This window comes from Eurosta solidaginis, chromosome 4 (assembly GCF_040869045.1).
Source record: "Eurosta solidaginis isolate ZX-2024a chromosome 4, ASM4086904v1, whole genome shotgun sequence".
Classification (NCBI taxonomy): Eukaryota; Metazoa; Arthropoda; class Insecta; order Diptera; family Tephritidae; genus Eurosta; species Eurosta solidaginis.
In genome coordinates this window covers 116187137-116210256 of record NC_090322.1, presented here as the reverse complement: position 1 = coordinate 116210256, position 23120 = coordinate 116187137, and the positions used below count along the sequence as shown (strand labels likewise).

The 23120-nt window shown below is 39.5% G+C and overlaps 1 protein-coding gene and 1 pseudogene across 4 annotated transcripts in view; one reads left to right on the top strand and one right to left on the bottom strand.

The window, feature by feature from the left end:
- Positions 1-23120, bottom strand: part of LOC137250185 (putative transporter SVOPL) — a 181182-nt pseudogene that overhangs the window by 115741 nt on the left and 42321 nt on the right.
- Positions 13976-23120, top strand: part of LOC137250188 (uncharacterized) — a 194398-nt gene continuing 185253 nt past the window's right edge. For 3 of the 4 annotated variants that reach the window (XM_067782586.1, XM_067782585.1, XM_067782583.1), the window contains exon 1: positions 13976-14457. The gene's annotated coding sequence lies outside the window, so the exon portion shown is untranslated. Of the gene's footprint in view, positions 14458-14484; positions 14585-23120 lie in introns of those variants that run through there. The other variant, XM_067782584.1, reaches the window with a different exon arrangement.

Below are 23120 nucleotides of genomic sequence, written 5' to 3'. Positions count from 1 at the left end.
ACGCTAACCCAAAGCCAACATTTGCTGGAACGGTGTCCCATGCACTGGCTCAGGAAACAGCGTCACTTTTGGGTTAGCCCGCATACAAAGCTCATCGCGTGGAAGTGGAAAGGCCAGACTGGGTAGACACAATTTTGGAAGCATTAAAAGGGACGCAGCAGAAAAACGATGGTGTCGTCAAATGCTTTAAATGTGGAAAGCCAGGGCACATTGCACGTTATTGCAGTACCAATCCTAACAGTTCCAGCAATGTGGATCGTTAAACTTAAGCGAGTCAGCCGCAAGGGACGACAGCTGGCTCTCTCAATTGAATGCCCCATAATCTCTATATCGCAAATTGGAAGGTCAAGCAATCTTACTGTCGGAGGACATGTGGATGGAAAGGAACGTTTACTGACTGTAGATACGGGTGCATCCCATTCCATCATTCGATCAGATTTAGTCAACAAGAAGATAAGAGCATTGCTTGGAGCAAGATTACGTACAGCCACGGGAGAGGACACCCAGGTAATTGGAGCAGTAGCATGTGAAGTAGCAATTGGGAACGTCACGTTACTACACAATTTTATAGTTGCAGAGATTGTTGGTGAAATCATAATTGGAGTGGACTTCTTAATCGACCAAGGCATCAAGATCGATATGAAAAGCAAGACGATGCGATATAGGAACATGGATGTGCCACTTAATTTCGGCTACGAGAGAGGCTACAGCAGTAAACGAGTGCTGCTGGAAGAGAGTCAGCAAATACCACCAAAATCCGAAGCATTCATCTGGGCAAAGGTTGATGGAGATTGGGGGACAAACAAATTGGGGTTGTCGAGGCAGCAAACAAATCAACACCGAACATACTTGTAGGAAAAACCCTGGCTATGACAAAACAAGATGGACGTATTCAAGTAAGAGTACTCAATGAGTTCAAGTCACCACTCAAACTGACAAAAGGAGCTATTTTGGGAAGATGCCAAGAGGCTGAAATAGTTATTAACTGTGAACATCTCCAGGAACACGTTTCAACTAGCAAGACTGATCTTTCAAATGACATCACAGCATGGACGGAGGGGCTAGATCAAGAGTATCAGAGTAAGGCAAAGCAACTGCTCCTAAAGTACCCAAACATATTTGACCAGGATGGTTCCAAACCAGGCCGCACCCATGTTGTGAAAGTGTCAAATTGACACTGGAGACGCGAGGCCGATACGTCAAGCTCCTCGTAGTGTTTCACTGGCGAAGCGGGAAGGTGTGAGTCAAATCGTACAAGACATGAGCGACAGCAGCGTCATCGAACCATCAGCTGGTACATGGAGCTCACCGGTGGTACTTGTGAAGAAGAAGGATGGGAAAATAAGGTTTTGCGTGGACTACCGCAAGTTAAACGACGTCACGAAAAATGATAGCTACCCATTGCCAAGAATTGACGATACTCTGGACTCGCTATCTGGTACGAAATGGTTTTCCACACTGAACTTGAAAAGCGGCTACTGGCAAGTTGAGCTGAAGGAGGAAGATAAAGAGAAAACAGCCTTCAATGGCGGTGATGGTCTTTGGCAATTTACAGTGATGCATGATACCAATCAAGCAGTCCAAAAGAACGTAAAAAACTTGCTGTTTGAATTGAGTTTCGGAATCCCACTCAGGTGATTCGCCAGGTAATTCATCGAACTGGCGCTTTCTTATTTTCCTTCTTTTATTTAATAGATTCTTACCTTTAAATTTTATAAATCAGTGCTTAGTGTATGTCTTTAGAAGGCCCGTGAAGTATTACAACCGAAATTACATTCACAAATTAAAAAATTGACCAATAATTGCACCACTGACAAAAGAAATACGAAGCTTGCAACAATTAACGCGAAACTGACCTATGTAAGTTTATCCACGGTATACTCATATGTTTGCACAAATTTGCGCTTCGGAAAAGAAGTCAAGTGTACTAATTTTTTCAAATTAACGCTCTAGTTTATTATCAGCCTGTATTTACAGATGTCGCTGGCTTTTACAAAAATTAAAAAGCAATACGACCAAACCGATAGGGGCATAGTTATAGTCGAAATAAAATTTGATTTTAAGTTAGTTGAAGCATTTTTGACAGATAGCGCTTATAAAATTGTGTCAAAAGCGTTTATCTAACTTAAAATCACATTTTATTTCGACTATGACTATGCCCCATAGTATTTGATTGGATGCTTATGATTATAGTTTGGTGATTTTCAATTTTAAAACAATTTTTTGTAGCAACAAAATATGTATGTATCTATGAAATCCTAGTTAGAGTAATGTCAATACTGCTTTGCCTTGCCGGGCCACCAAAAACCTTCCGGGCCCCAGGGCAATTGCCCTGACTGCCCCCCCACCCCTCCGCGGCCCTGATCGACGCTGCGCTCACAAACACAGTGTGTGTTTTTCAGTAACTTTCAGGAGATCAAAAAAACTTATTTCTGATGTCCGTTTGCAAAATTTTGCAAATGTCGTATTTTTGAAATATTTTATGGAAAGTATGTTGTTGATGTGCGAAGGAAAAAATCTGGTTTTTTATTCTACTACGACGTGGTAAATATTTGCGCCATAGCTGCTTTCAAACATGATTCAAATTTGCTTTTGGCGGTAGGGAAATGTATGAAATGTTTGCCGTATTTCCTCATAATGCTTGCGGAGATGAACCCCTAACCCCCTTGGAGGAGTGGCTTCATCAATCAGATATCTGTTGGGATGCCCAGGTTTCTGGGTATTCAACAGAAACTGATGCTTAGCATTTCATTTCTCTCCCTAATGGAGAGTACTTTCGCCTCATTGTGTATGTGGTGTTCTGGGGACTTAAGAAGACAGCCCGTAGCGGTTAGTTACCTTTAGGCTTGGCGACCATATCGAGGACGCGTATCATGCAATCGGCCGACCAATTGCTTTGTAAGTAGTATTGAGCGTTTCTTTACCTTTACCCCAAGTGCTGCCGGCAAGAGATTTGACGATTTTATTACGGCTCTGGACTTTCGGTACAGTTGCGGTTGCATGCTCTCCAAAATGTAGATCTTGATCGAACGTGACACCCAAGATTTTAGGGTGTAAGACGGTAGCATGATGCCGATGCCGAGATCAAGTATATTATATTGCACTGAGAGGTGGGTGATAAACGCGGGACCGCCTCCATTTCCGCTCTCGCGGACGTAATGTCTAGAGCAGGTCTGCAATGCAGATCTTGCTGTTTGTTTGGTCTCATGGATCGCTGCAATGCGGATGTTATGCCGCTTCATGAAATCAACTATCTCCGTGATATTTCCAGTTAACCCATTACAGTTTAACCGCAGAATTCTGAAGGGCAACGGGGGAGACGTCGTCACTCTGGGGATAAGTGATAGTTGACTACGTCTCAGTTGAGGAGGTCAGGATGCAACTGCTGTTGTGGCCCTGGAACTGGACGTCCCTGGGTAAGCATTTGAGTACCCGGTGTAGTTGGGTTTGCGGCCTGGCGGCATGGCGCGATGAAACCCGTCGGGGAGTTGTCGTCGCTGAGACCAGAACATCTAGGAAAGTGGCACCGTCATGGCAGTAGCTAGATTGGTCAGATGTCGCAAACATATACATTCTGTGCTGGCAAATGGTGCAGAAGGTGGTAGAGACTAAGAGTCTGTTTCCCTGACCTACTCGAGTGCTACTGCCGGAAAGAGGGGGAGAAGAAGACGGGGCGGGTGCTGATGCTCAGCATTGCTACCGACTCTACTACGGAGATTGTAGTTATGATTAGGAGTGGTCGTATGAGCTGGTGGCGCCATGGGGCCCGAGCAGCAGCGGGTACTTGTTGTGGCTTACTGAGCAGCGAGGCAGCTAAAAGGTAGTGTGGCGTTAAGGCGCAGACTACGGGACACCCTTGGGCGTAAATAGCAAGGAGCCATAAAAGATTTATAAAAGATACAAGGACTTCGGGTTTTGGGGTATAACCCAGAACTTCCTGTCCGATGCAACCATCCCTTGCAGGTGACACCCTGACAAGACCGTCCTAAAAGATTCTTTTCCGGTAAACGCAGCAAAACCATTTCTCTGAACGGGGGTCAGGTACAGGTCTCGGATTGGGTTCGATACCCTCCCGGAGCAGGAGGATATCGCGCAGTCCCGCTGCAAAGATCTGCTGGGAGGAGGACGATTTGTGGGAGGGAGGCAACAAATTAAATGGGGTTACACTGAAATTACAGCCCTTGGTCGGGAAAATCTCGAGTCGCTCCAGTTCAGAGAACTGGCTGCCTTGGGAAGCGAGATGGTTTGTAATTACACTGGTTTACAGCCAAAATGCACCAGAGACGCCATTATGAAATTCCTATGTAAAATCACCCCCTGATTTCGAAAATCAAGGTTATTTTTAATTCTATGGTAGCGTTTTTGAGATATTTACGAATAACGGGTTTTTCAAAAAAAAAAAAAAAAAAATTGCAATTCCAAAACGGTTTGAAGCTTTTAAAAGGTAATACAATTTTCTATAAACTGTGCATACAACACTTTTTGCTAGGCCCTTTTTTCATTTTTTTTGTAAAAATATAAAACAATTTGTACTTTGCGAGGAAGGATCTCGAAAAATTTTTATTTTTTTGCAGATTTGTTTTTATCTCTCTAAGCTCTGTTTTATTACAAAAAAAAAAGCTTTCATTAACAAAATCTATGGACTAATACAAAAGTTATAATCATTCATGTAAATATTCCCATTTAATACTTAAGTACCCTACTGGTACATATGTGTGAGTATTCGTATATCAGTCAGTTTTTGCAGATTTTGTTTTCTCTCTAAGCTCTGTTTTATTACAAAAAAAAAATAAGCTTTCATTCAACAAAATCGATGAACTAATACAAAAGTTATAAGCATTCAAGTAAATATATCCATTTAATACTTAAGTACGCTACTGCTACATATGTGTTAGATATGTGTTAGTATTCGTATATCAGTTAGTTCCCTGCCAACCAAAACTGCGTAAAAAACTGGATAATGACTGAGTAAAAAAGTGGTTAAATAAATGGATAATTTTGTATAGGCAGTGTGCGGATTTTATCCACTTTCCCCTTGAGCGAGTCGTGTACGTGTGATCGCGATCCTTTTCACACGTAAACCAAAGTGCCATAAGGAAAAATGCATAGTTGCTCCTCTCTAACTAAAAATTCCCCATAACACAGGCTTGTATTTTTACAGGGTTAACATATCAGAAAAATTTTATGTCTAAAAAATGCCCTGAATGTTTACCAAAATACTCAAAAAATACCTAAAAAAACTCCAAAATACCCAAAAAATCTCCAAACTTTTTTTAATTTTTATTGAAAACGTTTATTTAGTAATATAAAAATTCATTTACAATTGTTCTAAAGGCCGTTTTATCATAAAATGTTAAGAATACATCTGTTAAAAAGACTTTTTACATACAATTTGTCTTCATCGCATATAAATTTTAAGATAAAACGGTCTTAAAGTCATTAAATAGCATAAACAATAATTATTTGTAATCACAATTTTTTTTTAAGTATTTACTAAACTATAATATTTTTTATATAAATTAAAAAAGAAATACAAATAACACTGAAATAAAATAATTTTGAATAACAGCGTAATATTCGGATTTTTGACATTAAAATGACATTTGTTTATTTATCAAAGTAATTAATTCGATAATTGATAAAGTATCAAAGCTGATTAGGTCGAGCTCCTAAAAGGGCAATTCCATTAAAAACCAATCAATCGATAAGCTAAATTTTTCAAATCAATTAAAACTAAGGATTATTGTGATAAGTATCTTTTTAATTCTATTATTTAATAAAGGAACTATTAGATTTTTGATCACTCGATTTAATAAACTTTGATATTTATCAGAGAGCCAGTCAGTTATTTTTAACAAATGAATGAAAAATACTTGTATAACTTTGCAAACAAATTTCTTACTACAGAGGTGTTTTCTAAAATATACAAAATTTTGGGATACAACTTTTTGATTCGATTGACAGTACTATCAAAAGTACAATAATTTAATTACGTTTCTTTTGGTATATGCTTAAACTTGAATCTCATTTGCAAGGAGTAAAAACATACACTTTTCTTACAAATTTACAAAATTTTACCAAGTTTACCCTAGCTATATACATGTATCTCTTATTCTCCAAAATTTAAAAAAAATCGGATATAGATTTAAACGATAGTAGTACCGAAAGAAAAGTAATCAAATTACCTTTCCTTTGGTATATACTAGCATTAATTACTCGTTTACAATGAGTGAAAAATATTCACTTTCGTTACAACTTTATAAAATTTCTCAACATTTTTACTAGTTACATATATGTGTATCTAAATTTGAAAAAAATTTCAGAAATCGTTTATCAATTTTAACGATAGTAGTACCGAAAGAAAAGTAATCAAATTACCTTTCCTTTGGTATATACTAGCATTAATTACTCGTTTACAGTGAGTGAAAAATATTCACTTTCGTTACAACTTTCAAATTTTCTTAACATTATTTGTAGCTATATAACTTAAATTAATATACAAAAAAAAAAAAAAAAAATATTAAAATATTTTCTTCGTTGTCAGCAGAAGTGGTTCTGATGACGTCCCTTATGATGCTCCGAACGATATGTTTGCTAATGAAAAAATAGCAAAAATAAAGTCAAAAATTAGTTGTAGATATAAATTTCTTACAACTTTCAGAGATAGGCTTTATTTACCTTTTCTAAAGTTCTGCTTACTGAAGCTTTGAATCCTGTAATGAGAGCAGGTTGAAGTATTTGATTGCTAAGAAGAAAAAAGAACAATAAAAGTCAAAATTAGAAATAAATTCAACCAAATTGTCTAAGTCTGAATCTTCCTTTTTTTAGAACTCGGATTAAAGAAAATACACTAGTGCTGAAGTGTCATCAACCGAAAAATGGAAAATAGTCAGGGTGGTTCCGCTATTAAAGGCCAGTAGCCAAGACACTTGAAGCCATTCTTCTTTCCTATTTTAATGCAAATTTACACCTTGCCAATCATCAGCATGGCTTCCGAAAATTACACGGCACTACCACCGCGCTAAATGCCACTACCACACAGATAAATTGTGGATTAAATCAAATCCCCATCATAGGATAGTACTCGTGGCATTAGACCTGTCAAAAGCTTTTGATACGGCCAACCACGGCACGTTACTGAAAGACCTGGAAGGGTCTCCCCTTCCTCCAAGTCTCAAAAGTTGGACCGCAAATTATTTGTCTGGTCTACAAGCATCGGAGCAATTCAGGAACGTAACATCCAAACCAAGAAGAATTAAGCAAGGGGTGCCACAGGGTGGTGTCCTATCCCCAATTCTGTTTAACTTCTACATATCATAGCTACCTTCACCACCAGAAGGAGTCACTATCGTTTCCTACGCCGCACATAGGTAGATTTTCAAGTTTTAGGCGGCCAAATATATTTTATTGCCTATATCTTCTTAAAACTGTTTAATAAATGAAAAATTATAATAATTTGTGTAATTAATCGGTTATATTAATAAAATATATATTACACTGTGTAACACTAAAACATTTCTGCACAGTGAGGCTATTTTTCTTGTTGTACAGCAAGAAGTGTAATAACTTAGTTCTGTCTTTTCTAGGGTAAATTTTTTATAGGTTTTATGAAAAATTATAATAATTTGTATAACTAATCGGTTATATTAGAATAGATATTACACTGTGTAACACTAAAAGTACCTGCGCAGTGAGGCTATTTTTCATGTTGTACAGCAACAAGGGTTTATCAAACCCTCTATCTAACCCCCTATCTGCAAGTATCTGCAGCTAAATTTAATGCATAACAACACTGGTTTTGAACACCCAAAATAAAAAAAATAAAAAAAATTTTTTTAACATCCTAAATAAAATAGGTTCTTTATCAATTTATAACTTTTAAAAATCACAAACACCATTAATAATGTTAGTATTTACCTGAAATATCAGAATCCAACACAACTACTCAATTCAGTTGTCTTAAAACTTAAAATAATCACGTTAAAACATGCGATTTCACATAGGTTTAAAAAAACCATAACACGCGTTTAAGAAATAGCTAAATTCCGATTACTTGACAGCTAACGCCAGATATGCGATGGATGGGAAGGGGTTGAAATATTGTTCCTCTGTCTATTCTTAAGCTGTGGGAGTACTTTTTTCGTAATTGTGGCAACTTTCAGAAATTCAATTATGACCGCCTAAATGTCTAAAATCTACCTATGTGCGCCGATGACTGAACAATAATGGCCGCAGGCACAGGCTCACACATCGATGAGCTTTGTAACAAAATAAACAGCTCTATCCCTGATCTCTCCAGTTTCTTCTTACTACTTACAAATCAATTGGCCGGCCGATTGCGTTCTACACGTCCCCGATATGGTTACTGGAAGAAAATACAGGCCTGCCAAAACACTGCCCTCAGAACCACTACAGGCTGTCTTCTTGTGTCCCCAGAACACCAACTACACAATGAGGCGAGAGTACTCCCCAATAAGGAGAGAAAGGAAATGCAGAACAAACAGTTTCTGTTGAATACTCAGAAACCTGATCGATGAAGCCACACCTACCCAGGGGCTTAAGGGGTTATCTCCGTAAGAATTATGAGGAAATACGGCAACTGAGAACACAGCCGTATGAAGCAAAAAACCACAAGCAGGCCTGCAGTGATATCCACAAAAAGGCGTCGGAACACTATGCCAGGAATCGTTCGGCGAACACCGTTATTAGAGTTAAATACCCTGATCTCGCAGAAGAGAGCAATCTCCCTATGGAGACGCGCGTCACTCTAGCACAACTTCGATCTGGATACTGTAACATGTTAAACTCTTACCAATACAGTACCAACCCCGATATACAAAATGTATGTCCTGCTTGCAATGTCTCCCCACATGACACCAACCATATCTTCAATTGTAATGTGGAACCAACGCCTCTAACACCCCTCTCACTATGCTCCGCCCCTGTTGAAACTGTAAGTTTCCTTGAACTCCCATTAGAGGATATTGATGACAGTTTGTGATGTTGTTGTTTTTGTACCGATAAGGACTGGTTTTGATGTACACTATTATGGATATAAGTACAGGCGCGTGCATATATATATTTTATGATAACATCATAAAATCTTCCTGAACTTTGTCAGGGGCCTTGCACTGAATCCCTTTTGATGCATATATGTTCCAGCGCATGTACAGATACATATTGTTACGAATATTAGCAAAACTAAGGGGTGCTGCTATCTCTAAGCCGATGCTAAACAGTGATATCATGCACATTCATAGATCAATCATTATTTATCTACATAAACGAAACAATAATTGCGTCTGCACATATGTACCATGTACGTATGTATACGAGCAGCGGAGAATCAATGCACAAACACATGCATATATCTGAGATACTCCTGAAAGTATGCAATGAGAGAAGCTATAAAATCGTGCAATTGTAGTTACAGCTGAGAAGTTTGAGAGCTGATGGCAACTAGTAGATTCTGGAAATGGAAGCGCGTAGAAGATGCGAACGTTGAATTCAGAGAGTATAAAAGGCAGCAAATGTAGAGGCGCTGGAATTCAGTTTGATTTGAGCTATCAAGCAGTTTCGATTAAGACGCTATGTAGCGAGCCATAGTAGTATTATTTTGAAAGTCAGTTTCATTCAAGCTATCAGTTAGTTTGGTTATTAAGCCAGCTAGTTGCAAAGTATAAGTGTTATTGTGAAGTACTTTAATAAAGGCCATTTTTTCATTATTCAATATTGGAGTTATTTATTCAACAGTTTAGTGATACGAAATTAGCAAAAGGGCAAATAAGAGGATTTGCAAGTAAATTCGTTACAATATATTTTATGATGACACCATAAAATCTTTCTGAAATTTGTCAGGGGCTTAGCACTTCACTTGTTTTGGTATTCATCAAAATATATAGATACATCAGCGCAGTTGCATCTCTATATTATGTTGGACACCATAATATTCAGCCCTATTCTGCATTTCGACTTGGATTGGAATTTTTTGGATTTGGCAATTTTGGTATTCTGTGTTCCAATCTCTTTCGATCCAACTTCGAATCGTTCGATTTTGTGTATTCTGCATTTCGATTACGTTCCCGTTCTATGCTCCGCTTTAAGCGGCAATTACCCACCGACGTGCGCCGTACGTACGGACGTTTGTCGTACGAAACACGTTTGAGCGAACCCTCAAGCCCGTAGGAATCAATGTGTGCGTCTGTGTACATGTACATAACATATTTGTGTGTGTTGTTTACAGATAAGCACTGTTGCCACTGACCATTTTGCATGCATGCTTATGGAAACATCAACTTGTTCCAATTTAATTTTTGATGTTGTAAAAGGCTTTTTTTTTTTTTTTTAACTATAAATAGATAACATATTTATAATCTGCACTTTTACATTATTATTTCGAATTATTTTCACAATTTTTCAAACTTTATTTAGGTGTTTTTGCATAAAACTACAAACGGTCAAAAATTAGCGCACAAAAGTTTATTAGGCAACTCTGTCTAGTGAGAGAGCGATCAGCTGACACGTTCTTACGAAAAAAATCAAAATTGTTTCGATTTCTACGTTCCGGGCTACACTTATAAGACAGGTCGTGTCAGCTGACACGTTTTTGGTACGTACGTTCGTGAGTAACTGCCGCATTAATCGAAGTTGGGTATTCTGCATTATGACGGAATCGTAATGAGAAGAGCAAGAGCAAATGATTTTTCGAAATCAGCTGTTTGTACGGAATGTGTGAACATTGGAACCAAATAAATTAAAGAAAAAACATTGAAAAACGTTTATATTTTATTATCCACGCCATTTTGTAAACAAAAAGCAATAGAATATATTGCCGGCGTGTTATATTCTTTTGAGTGAAGTGCTTTCATAATTGTAAGTGTCTTTTTGTCGTTCTTTTGTCCAATTCCCTGCCGTGGCCACCAAGTTTTGTTAAAACGGATTCCTGCGCGAATATAGTTAACATTTTCTGAATTTTATGGATGCTAATTTCATTGCACTGGCCTAAAATACTTTAGGAAGATTTATTTATTCTTTCCGCAAGGATTCTTTACGTTTTCGCTTCACCTTCCTCTACTCCGGCAGCTTGCTTTGGCATATAACTGGACCCAACGAACAGACACAAATTATAGCTGTCTATTATAATGGAATCAATAGCCGCTGCATTATTTGTGGAGTTGGAAAGCAACGCATACGAAAATGGCCAGGCGAGAAAGGAAAGGAAAATATTGCGGGATTTGTGTAATCCATTTGAGATGAGTGACGAATTGTAAGAAATTTAACTTAAAAGTGGTAAAGTTTAATTACTTATTTTCTTATTTAGGTTAAAAAAAACTTTCGACTTAATAAAGATGCTTTCAGGTATGTGTTAGATACTATTGCGGGGCAAATACGTCCAAGGAATTCGTCATCGACATTTTGTTTTTGACCTGGAAACATATAAAAAACAATAATCATCAAGCCTTTTACGTTTCTCAACAAGTTTTACTTAAATTTTTTGTTAAAATTCTGTTATAAATTAATAAAAAAATAAAAAGAAAGTATTTTTCCGCCAACTAATTTGTAACTTAGAAAAACGGAACTACGGTCGAAATGCAGAATACACAAAATCGAACGATTCGAAGTTGGATCGAAAGAGATTGGAACACAGAATACCAAAATTGTCAATCGAAAAAATTCCAATCCAAGTCGAAATGCAGAATAGAGGTGATTTTCTTTTCATTTTTTTATTAATTTATAACAGAATTTTAACAAAAATGTAAGTAAAACTTGTTGAGAAACGTAAAATTGATGATTATTGTTTTTTATATGTTTCCAGGTCAAAAACTACATGTCGATGTAGAAGTCCTTGGACGTATTTGCCCCGCAAAGTATATAACACATACTTGAAAGCATCCTTATTAAGTCGAAAGTTTTTTTTTTAACCTAAATAGGAAAATAAGTCATTAAACTTTACCACTTTTAAGTTAAATTTCCTACAATTCGTCACTCATCTCAAATCCCGCAATATTTGCCTTTCCATTCTAGCCTGGCCATTTTCGTATGCGTTGCTTTCCAACTCCACAAATAATGCCGCGGCTATTGATTCCATTATAATAGACAGCTATAATTTGTGTCTGTTCGTTGGGTCCAGTTATATGCCAAAGCAAGCTGCCGGAGTAGAGGAAGGTGAAGCGAAAACGTTAACAATCCTTGCGGAAAGAATAAATAAATCTTCATAAAGTATTTTAGGCCAGTGCAATGAAATTAGTATCCATAAAATTCAGAAAATGTCAACTATATTCGTGCAGGAATCCTTTTTAACAATACTTGGTGGCCACGGCAGGGAATTGGACAAAAGAACGACAAAAGGACACTTACAATTATGAAAGCACTTCACTCAAAAAAATATAACACGACGGCAATATGCAGTATGCTTTTTTTTGTACAAAATGGCGTGGATAATAAAATATAAACGTTTTTCAGTGTTTTTTCTTTAATTTATTTGGTTCCAATGTTCACACATTCCGTACAAACAGCTGATTTCGAAAAATCATTTGCTCTTCTCTTCTCGTTACGATTCCGTCGTAATGCAGAATACCCAACTTCGATTAAAGCGGAGCGTAGAACGGGAACGTAATCGAAATGCAGAATAGGGGTGATTGTAACGAATTTACTGCAAATCCTCTTATCTGCAACCTTCTGCTAAGTTCGAATCACTAAACTGTTGAGTAAATGACTCCAATATGTAATAATGCAAAATGGCCTTTATTAAAGTACTTCACAATAAATAACTCTACTATTGCTCGACAGATTGTGTGCTTAATCAAAACTGACTGATAGCTTCAATGAAACTAAACTCTCGCGCCTCTACTATCGCTTTTTTATACTGTCTGATTTCCTCGTTGCATACTTCTAGTACTACTAGTTAGTTATCAGCTACAAAATCACCAGCCACAACTATGTTTATTGCTTCTCATAATACTTGCGCAAATTATTGCCCTCTCTTGTGAGCACCTTGGATAAGATATATGCATGTGTTTGTGCGTTGCTCCTCCGCTGCTCGTATGGACATGTGTGTAGACATAATGATTGAATTATTGATGTGCATACAAATCACTGTTTAGCATCGGCTTAGAGATGGCAATACCCCTTAGTGTTGCTAATATTCGTAACAATATATAAATTTAGGATAATAATACAAATTTTTTTTGGAGTACTTACTGTATGGCGGCGATGAAAACGGCAGTTCTTAGAAATATGATCGTCCGTTCCACTTTTGTTTTATGAAAAGCACAAGTGCTTCACCGTTTGTTCACTTTTTTTGATATTTTTCACAATTAAAACTCAAATAATTAATAATTTCAAGCAAAATTGCAAAAATTACGCTTTAGTTTTTGAAAATTTCCAACGACAATTACCTTTTAAAAGCTTCATACCGTTTTGGAATTGCTCAATTCGTTCTTGAGATGTATATGATTAAGTGGACCCAATTTTTTATTTTTTTTGGAAAACCCGTTATTCTCAAAAACGTTACAATAGAATTAAAAGTAACATTGATTTTTTAAATCAGGGGGTGATTTTACATAGGAATTACAAAATGGCGCCTCTGGTGCAGAAAAAAAATTGGAATTTGTGATCCAGTGTTATTTTTACATTGAAATCAAAGCACCTTCGCCACCGATTAAAACAAATTATAAGAAAGTAAGTACATAACCGTTTCTCAGAGTACTTCTAGTACTGTGAGCACATAGCTGTTTTCGATCACTTTTAAACCAAAAGAGATATAAAAAAACGGCATATGCAGAAATGTGGGCCCTATATAGTGATAATAAAATATGCAAAAAAAAAACACATAACGGTTTTCGTTAGCGCAGCGAAGATATATTGTTAGTGATATTTTCTTTCAATTTTGCGTTTAAAAAGGTGTACTGAAATGTACTGATATTTTGGCGCTGAAAAGGGCGAAAGTACTATATTTTAGGTGAAGAAATTATAACCGCACTGCGTTACCCGCTTTACGCAACAAAACACACCCCTGCGTGCAAGTGGCATCGCCGTCAGCTGTTGCTGAACAGCAATGCCAATTGCACTCAGCAGAACCAATCATCAGCAGTAAAAAATGATGGCCGCTGAGCTTGGCCGAAAAAACGAACCCGACGAGTTTCGTTTCGACAATCAAAGTAACCGGCCAAGCCATCAGAACGCGCTAGTGATTAAAAACCGAAAAAGGAAAAGAAAAGTAAATTGAACTGAACTAAGTGGTGGTTGTGCGGTTGTAACTAAAAAGTTAAAGTCTAAGTAACTGAGTTGAGAAATTAAAGTGTAACTATATTTTATTGCTGAAACATAAAGAAACGAAACGATAGCGAATTTATAGAAAAAAATTAAAAGAAACTAATGTTACACGTAAATAAAGACAAAAATTAAAAGAACCAAACTAAGTGTACTATTATTGGAAATAAGCAAAAAGGAAAGAAGGTTTGTGTGTCCAGTTCAACTAATGGGCTGCGTACCCGCTAGGGCGAGTATCCAATCCACAAGCGTGGGTATAAAAATTGCAAAATGGTTGGCGATGAAAAGCCAAACTAAAAACTACACAAAACAAGTAAGGAAGGTTAAGTTCGGGTGCAACCGAACATTACATACTCAGTTGAGAGCTATGGTGACAACATAAGGGAAAATAACCATGTAGGAAAATGAACAGAGGGAAACCCTGTTGTTGTTGTTGTAGCAATGCTCGCCCCACCTAATAGCCGCGACCGATCACAAATTGTCATCAATATCCTCTAACGGGAGTCCAAGGAAACTTGCCGTTTCAACAGGGGTGGACCATAAGGAAAGGGGTGTTAGAGGCGTTGGTTCCACATTACAATTAAAGAGATGGTTGGTGTCATGTGGGGACACATTGCAAGCAGGGCATACATTTTGTATGTCGGGGTTGATTCTGGATAGGTAAGAGTTTAACCTGTTACAGTATCCAGAACGAAGTTGAGCAAGAGTGACACGTGTTTCCCTGGGGAGTATGCGTTCCTCTTCTGCGAGTTCTGGATATTTTTCTTCAAGTACTGGATTCACCGGGCAATTCCCGACATAAAGGTCCGACGCCTGTCTATGGAGTTCACCAAGGACCTGCTTGTGTTTTTCCGCTTCATACGGCTGGGTTCTCAGGTGCCGTATTTCCTCAAAATGCTTACGGAGATGACTCCTTAGGCCCCTAGGCGGTGCTGGTTCGTCAATCAGATGTCTGTTGGGATGCCCAGGTTTCTGGGTATTCAACAGAAACTGTTTGGTCAGCATCTCATTTCTCTCCCTGATGGGGAGTATTCTCGCCTCATTATGCAGATGGTGTCCTGGGGACATAAGAAGACAGCCCGTGGAGATTCTGAGAGCAGTATTTTGGCAGGCCTGTAGTTTCTTCCAGTGGGTGGTTTTTAGGCTTGGCGACCATATGGGTGACGCGTAGCACGTAATCGGCTGGCTAATTGCTTTGTATGTGGTCAAGAGCGTTTCTTTATCTTTTCCCCAGGTACTGCCAGCAAGGGATTTGAGGATTTTATTACGGCTCTGAATTCTTGGAACAATTGCGGTTGCGTGCGCACCAAAATGTAGATCCTGATCAAACGTCACACCCAAGATTTTGGGGTGTAGGACAGTCGGTAGCGTAGTGCCATCGACGTGGATGTTCAATATGGTCGACATTTGGGGCGTCCATGTTGTAAATAAGGTCGCGGAAGATTTAGTCGGTGACAATGGCGAGGCGAAAAAACTGGAGAGATCAGGGAGATAGCCGTTTATTTTATTGCATAGCTCATCGATCTTTGGGCCTGGGCCTGTGGCCATTATTGTGCAGTCATCGGCGTAGGAAACGATTGTGACTCCTTCCGGTGGTGAAGGTAGCTTAGATATGTAGAAATTAAACAAAAGCGGGGATAGGACACCACCCTGTGGCACCCCTTGTTTAATTCTCCTTTGTTTTGATGTTTCGTTTCTGAATTGCACCGATGCCTGCCGACCACCCAGATAATTTGCGGTCCACCTTTTAAGACATGGGGGAAGGGTAGACCCTTCCAGGTCTTGCAGTAACGAGCTATGGTTGACCGTATCAAAAGCTTTTGATAGGTCTAACGCTACGAGTACTGTTCTATGGTGGGGATATTGATTCAAACCGCAATTTATCTGGGGGCTAATGACATTTAGCGCGGAGGTAGTGCTATGGAGTTTTCTGAAGCCATGCTGATGAGGGGCTAGCTGCAAATGTGCTTGGAAATAAGGGAGCAAAATGGCTTCAAGCGTCTTTGCCACTGGCGATAGGAGAGATATCGGACGATATGACTCACCTACGTTAGCTGGTTTCCCAGGCTTTAGTAGCGGGACCACCTTGGCCATTTTCCATTTCTCGGGTATGACAAAGGTGGAAAGAGACAGGTTGAAGACATGCGCTAAATATTTGAAACCCTCTTTCCCTAGGTTTTTAAGCATCGGCATGGCTATGCCGTCTGGGCCCACTGCTTTGGATGGTTTAGCGCGACCAATGGCGTCCTCAACCTCTCTAGCGGTGATGGTAATTGGTGACGCACTGAGTTTGTGTTTATGTTCGTGTCTATTGGCTCTCCGTCTATTTTTGTCGACCGTAGGATGCATTATATATTGTCGGCAGAAAGCGCTCGCGCATTTTTTCGAATCCGACAGCACCTTATCGCCAAAGGCGATGGAAACTTTGTCTTTGTGCTTAGTCGGATTCGATAGGGACTTTACGGTGGACCAAAGTTTACCTACACCGGTAGAGAGGTTACAACCTCTTAGGTGCTCTTCCCATTTCGCCCGCTTGTGTTCGTCCACAAGCAATCTGATGCGTTGGTTTATATCCCTTATTTGGGGGTCGCCTGGATCAAGCTGTCTTATAAGGTCGCGTTCCCCCGCTAAGCTCGCGGCCTCCGCCGGGAAGTGGGGCCGGATTTCGGGAATTCTCCCGGCGGCAATGAAATGTGCCGAGGCGGATTCAATGACCTTACGGAAGGCACGCTGCCCTCGGCGGGCATCAGTCGGGATAGGGAGGGCAGGAAAGCTGCTGTCTGTTGCAGATTTATATTCTTCCCACTTTCCTTTTTTGAAGTTTATGAAAGTGCGTTTTTCGGTGACAATGAAGTCGGCGGTACGCTCGAACGAAATAAGTATGGGCAGGTGGTCGGATGCCAATGTTACCATCGGCTGCCAGTTGACGGAGTTTACGAGTTCTGCGCTCACGATTGAGATATCTGGCGAGCTATGACAACTTCCTACCATACGTGTGGGGGCGTCCCCGTTTATTGTGCAGAACGTCGTTTCGTCTATTTGATCCGCCAACATCTCACCCCTACTGTCCGCCCGCAAGTTTGAATGCCATAGGTCGTGATGGGCATTGAAATCGCCTAAGATAATGCGATTGTTGCCAGTGAGTAAGGCCTCGATATTAGGGCGGTATCCACTGGGGCAACAGGTGGCAGGAGGGATGTAGATGTTGATGATTTCTAGATTTGCATCGCCTGACCGGACAGATAGGCCTTTACGTTCAAAGACATTGTCACTGCGGTCGATGCCAGGATCAAATATATGATATTGCACAGAGTGGTGTATAATAAACGCGAGGCCGCCTCCATTTCCGCTCTCGCGGTCTTTCCTGTGGACATTATAACCAGAGCAGGTCTGCAATGCAGATCTTGCTGTGAGTTTAGTCTCTTGAATCGCAGCAATGCGGATGTTGTGCCGCTTCATGAAATCGACTATCTCCGTAATCTTCCCAGTTAGTCCATTACAGTTGAACTGCAGAATTCTGAAGTGCATGAGGGGTGACGCCGCCACTCTAGGGGTAAGTGAGGGGTGACTACGCCTAGGTTGTGGAAGGCCAGGACGCAATTGCTGTTGTGGCCTTGGGACTGGGCGCCCTTGGGCAAGCATTGGGGTACCCGGATGATTTGGGTTTGCGACCTGGCAACATGGCGCGATGAAACCCGTCGAGGGGTTGCCGTCGCGGAGACCAGAACATCTAGGAAAGTGGCACCACCCAAGGCAGGAGCTGCATTGAGCGGATGTCGCAAACCTATATATTCTGTGCTGGCAGACGGTGCAAACGGAGGCAGGGACTAAGAGTCTGTTTCCCTGACCTGCACGATTGCTGCCAGAAAAGAGGGGGGGAGAAGAAGACGGAGGCAGGGGCTGATGCTCAGCATTGTTACCAGCTCTACTCCGAAGGTAGTAGTTATGAGTGGTATCAGCTGTTTGAGTTGTTGGCGCCGTGGGGCGCGAGCAGCAGCGGGTACTTGTTGTGGCTTACTGACCAGCGAAGCTGCTGGAAGGTAGTGGGGATACGCTTAGGCGTAGACTACGGGACGCCCTTGGGCGTGAGCAGCAAGGAGCCACAAAAGATTTATAAAAGTTACGTGGACGTCGGGTTTTGGGATCAAGCCCAGAAGAACCTGTCCGATGCAACCATCCCTTGCACGAGACACACTGAACAGAGTATGACCGTCCTAAAAAGATTCTTTTCTGGCAAATGCAGCAAAACCATTTCTCAGGACCGGGGTCAGGAGGCGGACCCGGATTGGGATATGTAGCAGTCCTGCTGCAAGGAGCTGCTGGGAGGATGACAATTTGTGGGAGGGACGAAACAAATTAAATGGGGTCACACTGGAATCACAGTCCTTGGTCGGGAAAAATCCCGAGTCGCTCCGGTACATAGAACCGACTGCCTTGGGAAGCGCGAGGGAAACCCTGGAATGTGTTTGTATGACATGCGTATCAAATGAAAGGCATTAAAGAGTATTTTATGAGGGAGTGGGCCATAGTTCTATAGGTGGACGCCATTTAGGGATATAGCCATAAAGGTGGATCAGGGTTGACTCTAGAATGCGTTTGTACGATATGGGTATAAAATGAAAGGTGTTAATGAGTATTTTAAAAGGGAGTAATTCTTAGTTCCATAGGTGGACGCCGTTTCGAGATATCGCCATAAAGGTGGACCAGAGGTGACCCTAGAATTTGTTTGTACAATATGGGTATCAAAAGAAAGGTGTTAATGAATATTTTAAAAGGGAGTAATCCTTAGTTCCATAGGTGGACGCCGTTTCGAGATATCGCCATAAAGGTGGACCAGGGGTGACCCTAGAATTTGTTTGTACAATATGGGCATCAAAAGAAAGGTGTAATGAGTATTTTAAAAGCGAGTGGGCCTTAGTTCTATAGGTGGACGCCGTTTCGAAATATCGCCACAAAGGTGGACCAGGGGTGACTCTAGAATGTGTTTGTACGATATGGGTATCAAATTAAAGGTATTAATGAGGGTTTTAAAAGGGAGTGGTGGTTGTTGTATAGGTGGTCGCATTTTCGAGATATCGCCATAAAGGTGGACCAGGGGTGACTCTAGAATGCGTTTGTACGATATGGGTATCGAATGAAAGGTGTTAATGAGTATTTTAAAAGGGTGTAATCCTTAGTTCCATAGGTGGACGCCGTTTCGAGATATCGCCATAAAGGTGGACCAGGGGTGACTCTAGAATTTGTTTGTACAATATGGGCATCAAACGAAAGGTGTTAATGAGTATTTTAAAAGGGAGTGGTGGTTGTTGTATAGGTGGTCGCATTTTCGAGATATCGCCATAAAGGTGGACCAGGGGTGACTCTAGAATGCGTTTGTACGATATGGGTATCGAATGAAAGGTGTTAATGAGTATTTTAAAAGGGAGTAATCCTTAGTTCCATAGGTGGACGCCGTTTAGAGATATCGCCATAAAGGTGGACCAGGGGTGACCCTAGAATTTGTTTGTACAATATGGGTATCAAAAGAAAGGTGTTAATGAGTATTTTAAAAGGGTGTAATCCTTAGTTCCATAGGTGGACGCCGTTTCGAGATATCGCCATAAAGGTGGACCAGGGGTGACTCTAGAATTTGTTTGTACAATATGGGCATCAAACGAAAGGTGTTAATGAGTATTTTAAAAGGGAGTGGGCCTTAGTTCTATAGGTGGACGCCGTTTCGAAATATCGCCACAAAGGTGGACCAGGGGTGACTCTAGAATGTGTTTGTACGATATGGGTATCAAATTAAAGGTATTAATGAGGGTTTTAAAAGGGAGTGGTGGTTGTTGTATAGGTGGTCGCATTTTCGAGATATCGCCATAAAGGTGGACCAGGGGTGACTCTAGAATGCGTTTGTACGATATGGGTATCGAATGAAAGGTGTTAATGAGTATTTTAAAAGGGAGTAATCCTTAGTTCCATAGGTGGACGCCGTTTAGAGATATCGCCATAAAGGTGGACCAGGGGTGACCCTAGAATTTGTTTGTACAATATGGGTATCAAAAGAAAGGTGTTAATGAGTATTTTAAAAGGGTGTAATCCTTAGTTCCATAGGTGGACGCCGTTTCGAGATATCGCCATAAAGGTGGACCAGGGGTGACTCTAGAATTTGTTTGTACAATATGGGCATCAAACGAAAGGTGTTAATGAGTATTTTAAAAGGGAGTGGTGGTTGTTGTATAGGTGGTCGCATTTTCGAGATATCGCCATAAAGGTGGACCAGGGGTGACTCTAGAATGCGTTTGTACGATATGGGTATCGAATGAAAGGTGTTAATGAGTATTTTAAAAGGGAGTAATCCTTAGTTCCATAGGTGGACGCCGTTTAGAGATATCGCCATAAAGGTGGACCAGGGGTGACCCTAGAATTTGTTTGTACAATATGGGTATCAAAAGAAAGGTGTTAATGAGTATTTTAAAAGGGTGTAATCCTTAGTTCCATAGGTGGACGCCGTTTCGAGATATCGCCATAAAGGTGGACCAGGGGTGACTCTAGAATTTGTTTGTACAATATGGGCATCAAACGAAAGGTGTTAATGAGTATTTTAAAAGGGAGTGGGCCTTAGTTCTATAGGTGGACGCCGTTTCGAAATATCGCCACAAAGGTGGACCAGGGGTGACTCTAGAATGTGTTTGTACGATATGGGCATCAAATTAAAGGTATTAATCCCACTCAGCATTTAGATGATTAAATTTTCAATTTCCCTACATATAAATACAATTTGATTATTCTTTCTGACTAAATAATGAGTTATCATACAATTGAACAAAAGAAATAATCAAATATTAATACTTTTGATGATCAAAAACTGAAAAGCATTTTTCGATCACTTTTTGGAATCATTTTTGAAGTCGTTTTATGATTAAATTTTAATATTTCATAAAAACCAACAAAAAAATAATCAAATGTGCTTACCTTTGATGATCAAAAACTGAATATAGTTTTTCAATCACATTTTGGAATCATATTTGAATCAAATGTGTTTACTTTAGGTGATCAAAAATTTATATTAATTTTTCAATCAGCTTTCTGAATGTTTTCTGACTATATTTGTTGACTGAGTAATGAGTTTTGTACTTGTTAAAACTTTACTTTTCATTGAAAATCTAATTTTTTCACATACACACATTTTTTCAATCATGAATTTCAGAAAAAATATGTATACTAAATTATTATTATTAAGACATTCTTCAAGATAATGTAATGCAAATGCTGCTCGTGGCCGAAGATTTCCCCAACCATTTCCACCTTCGGCTTCCCAGAAAATGCACAATAGCTGGACAATACAAAAGTTGTGAGCTATTTGACCAGGTAAGTGAAACTCTTGACATATGTACCTCGATATGTCTTCAACATCCCGTGCCGTATCGTATTTTAAGATATTGACGATCATACCTGATGCTGGATGTTGTAGTCGCAGGTGTATATAGGTCAAGTTTGTTTGCGAGTGACCTGTGGTTCAAATAGCTCACTTCCGCATGATTTCTTCCCCTGATGAAATAAAATTATTATGTAGTATCTATTTGGAATGAGATATGAAGAATAAATGCATCATAATCGCATTCAAAAATGATTCAAAAATCTCAACCAAAGCGATTGAAATACATATGTTCACGAATATGATCAGAAAATTACTCTGAGTAGTATTCAAATATTACTCTAAAACAATTAAAGCTAAATTTTACAATGATATCAAATATGAATAAAAAGCGTGTCGATATGAATCACAAATGATTATTCAAGAATAATCACATTTATGGTACATTTTTCTCCCGACGATACGTTAATTTTTGAACAGAAAATGCTTTTGAATTTGAACGTTTTTAATCATCTTGGGGTATGATATTTGAATATTTTTTGATCAAAATTTTCTAAAAATGCTGGCTGGGATGAGGGTTTTAAAAGGGAGTGGTGGTTGTTGTATAGGTGGTCGCATTTTCGAGATATCGCCATAAAGGTGGACCAGGGGTGACCCTAGAATTTGTTTGTACAATATGGGTATCAAAAGAAAGGTGTTAATGAGCATTTTAAAAGGGAGTAATCCTTAGTTCCATAGGTGGACGCCGTTTCGAGATATCGCCATAAAGGTGGAGCAGGGGTGACCCTAGAATTTGTTTGTACAATATGGGTATCAAAAGAAAGGTGTTAATGAGTATTTTAAAAGGGCGTGGGGCTTAGTTCTATAGGTGGACGCCTTTTAGAGATATCGCCATAAAGGTGGACCAGGGGTGACTCTAGAATGAGTTTGTACGATATGGGTATCAAATTAAAGGTATTAATGAGAGTTTTAAAGGGGAGTGGTGGTAGTTGTATATGTGAAGGCGTTTTCCAGATATCGACCAAAATGTGGACCAGGGTGACCCAGAACATTATCTGTTGGATACCGCTAATTTATTTATATATGTAATACCTGCCAAGATTTTAAGAACTTTTTCATTTTCTTCTACTTAATATGGTAGGTGTCACAACCATTTTATAAAGTTTTTTCTAAAGTTATATTTCGCGTCAATAAAACAATCCAATTACCTTACCATGTTTCATCCCTTTTTTCGTATTTGGTATAGAATTATGGTATATTTTTCATTTTTCGTAATTTTCGATATTGAAAAAGTGGGCGTGGTCATAGTCGGATTTCGTTCATTTTTTATACCAAGATAAAGTGAGTTCAAGTAAGCACGTGAACTAAGTTCATTAAAGATATGTCGATTTTTGCTCAAGTTATCGTGTTAACGGCCATGCGGAAGGACAGACGGACGACTGTGTATAAAAACTGGGCGTGGCACCAACCGATTCCGCCCATTTTCACAGAA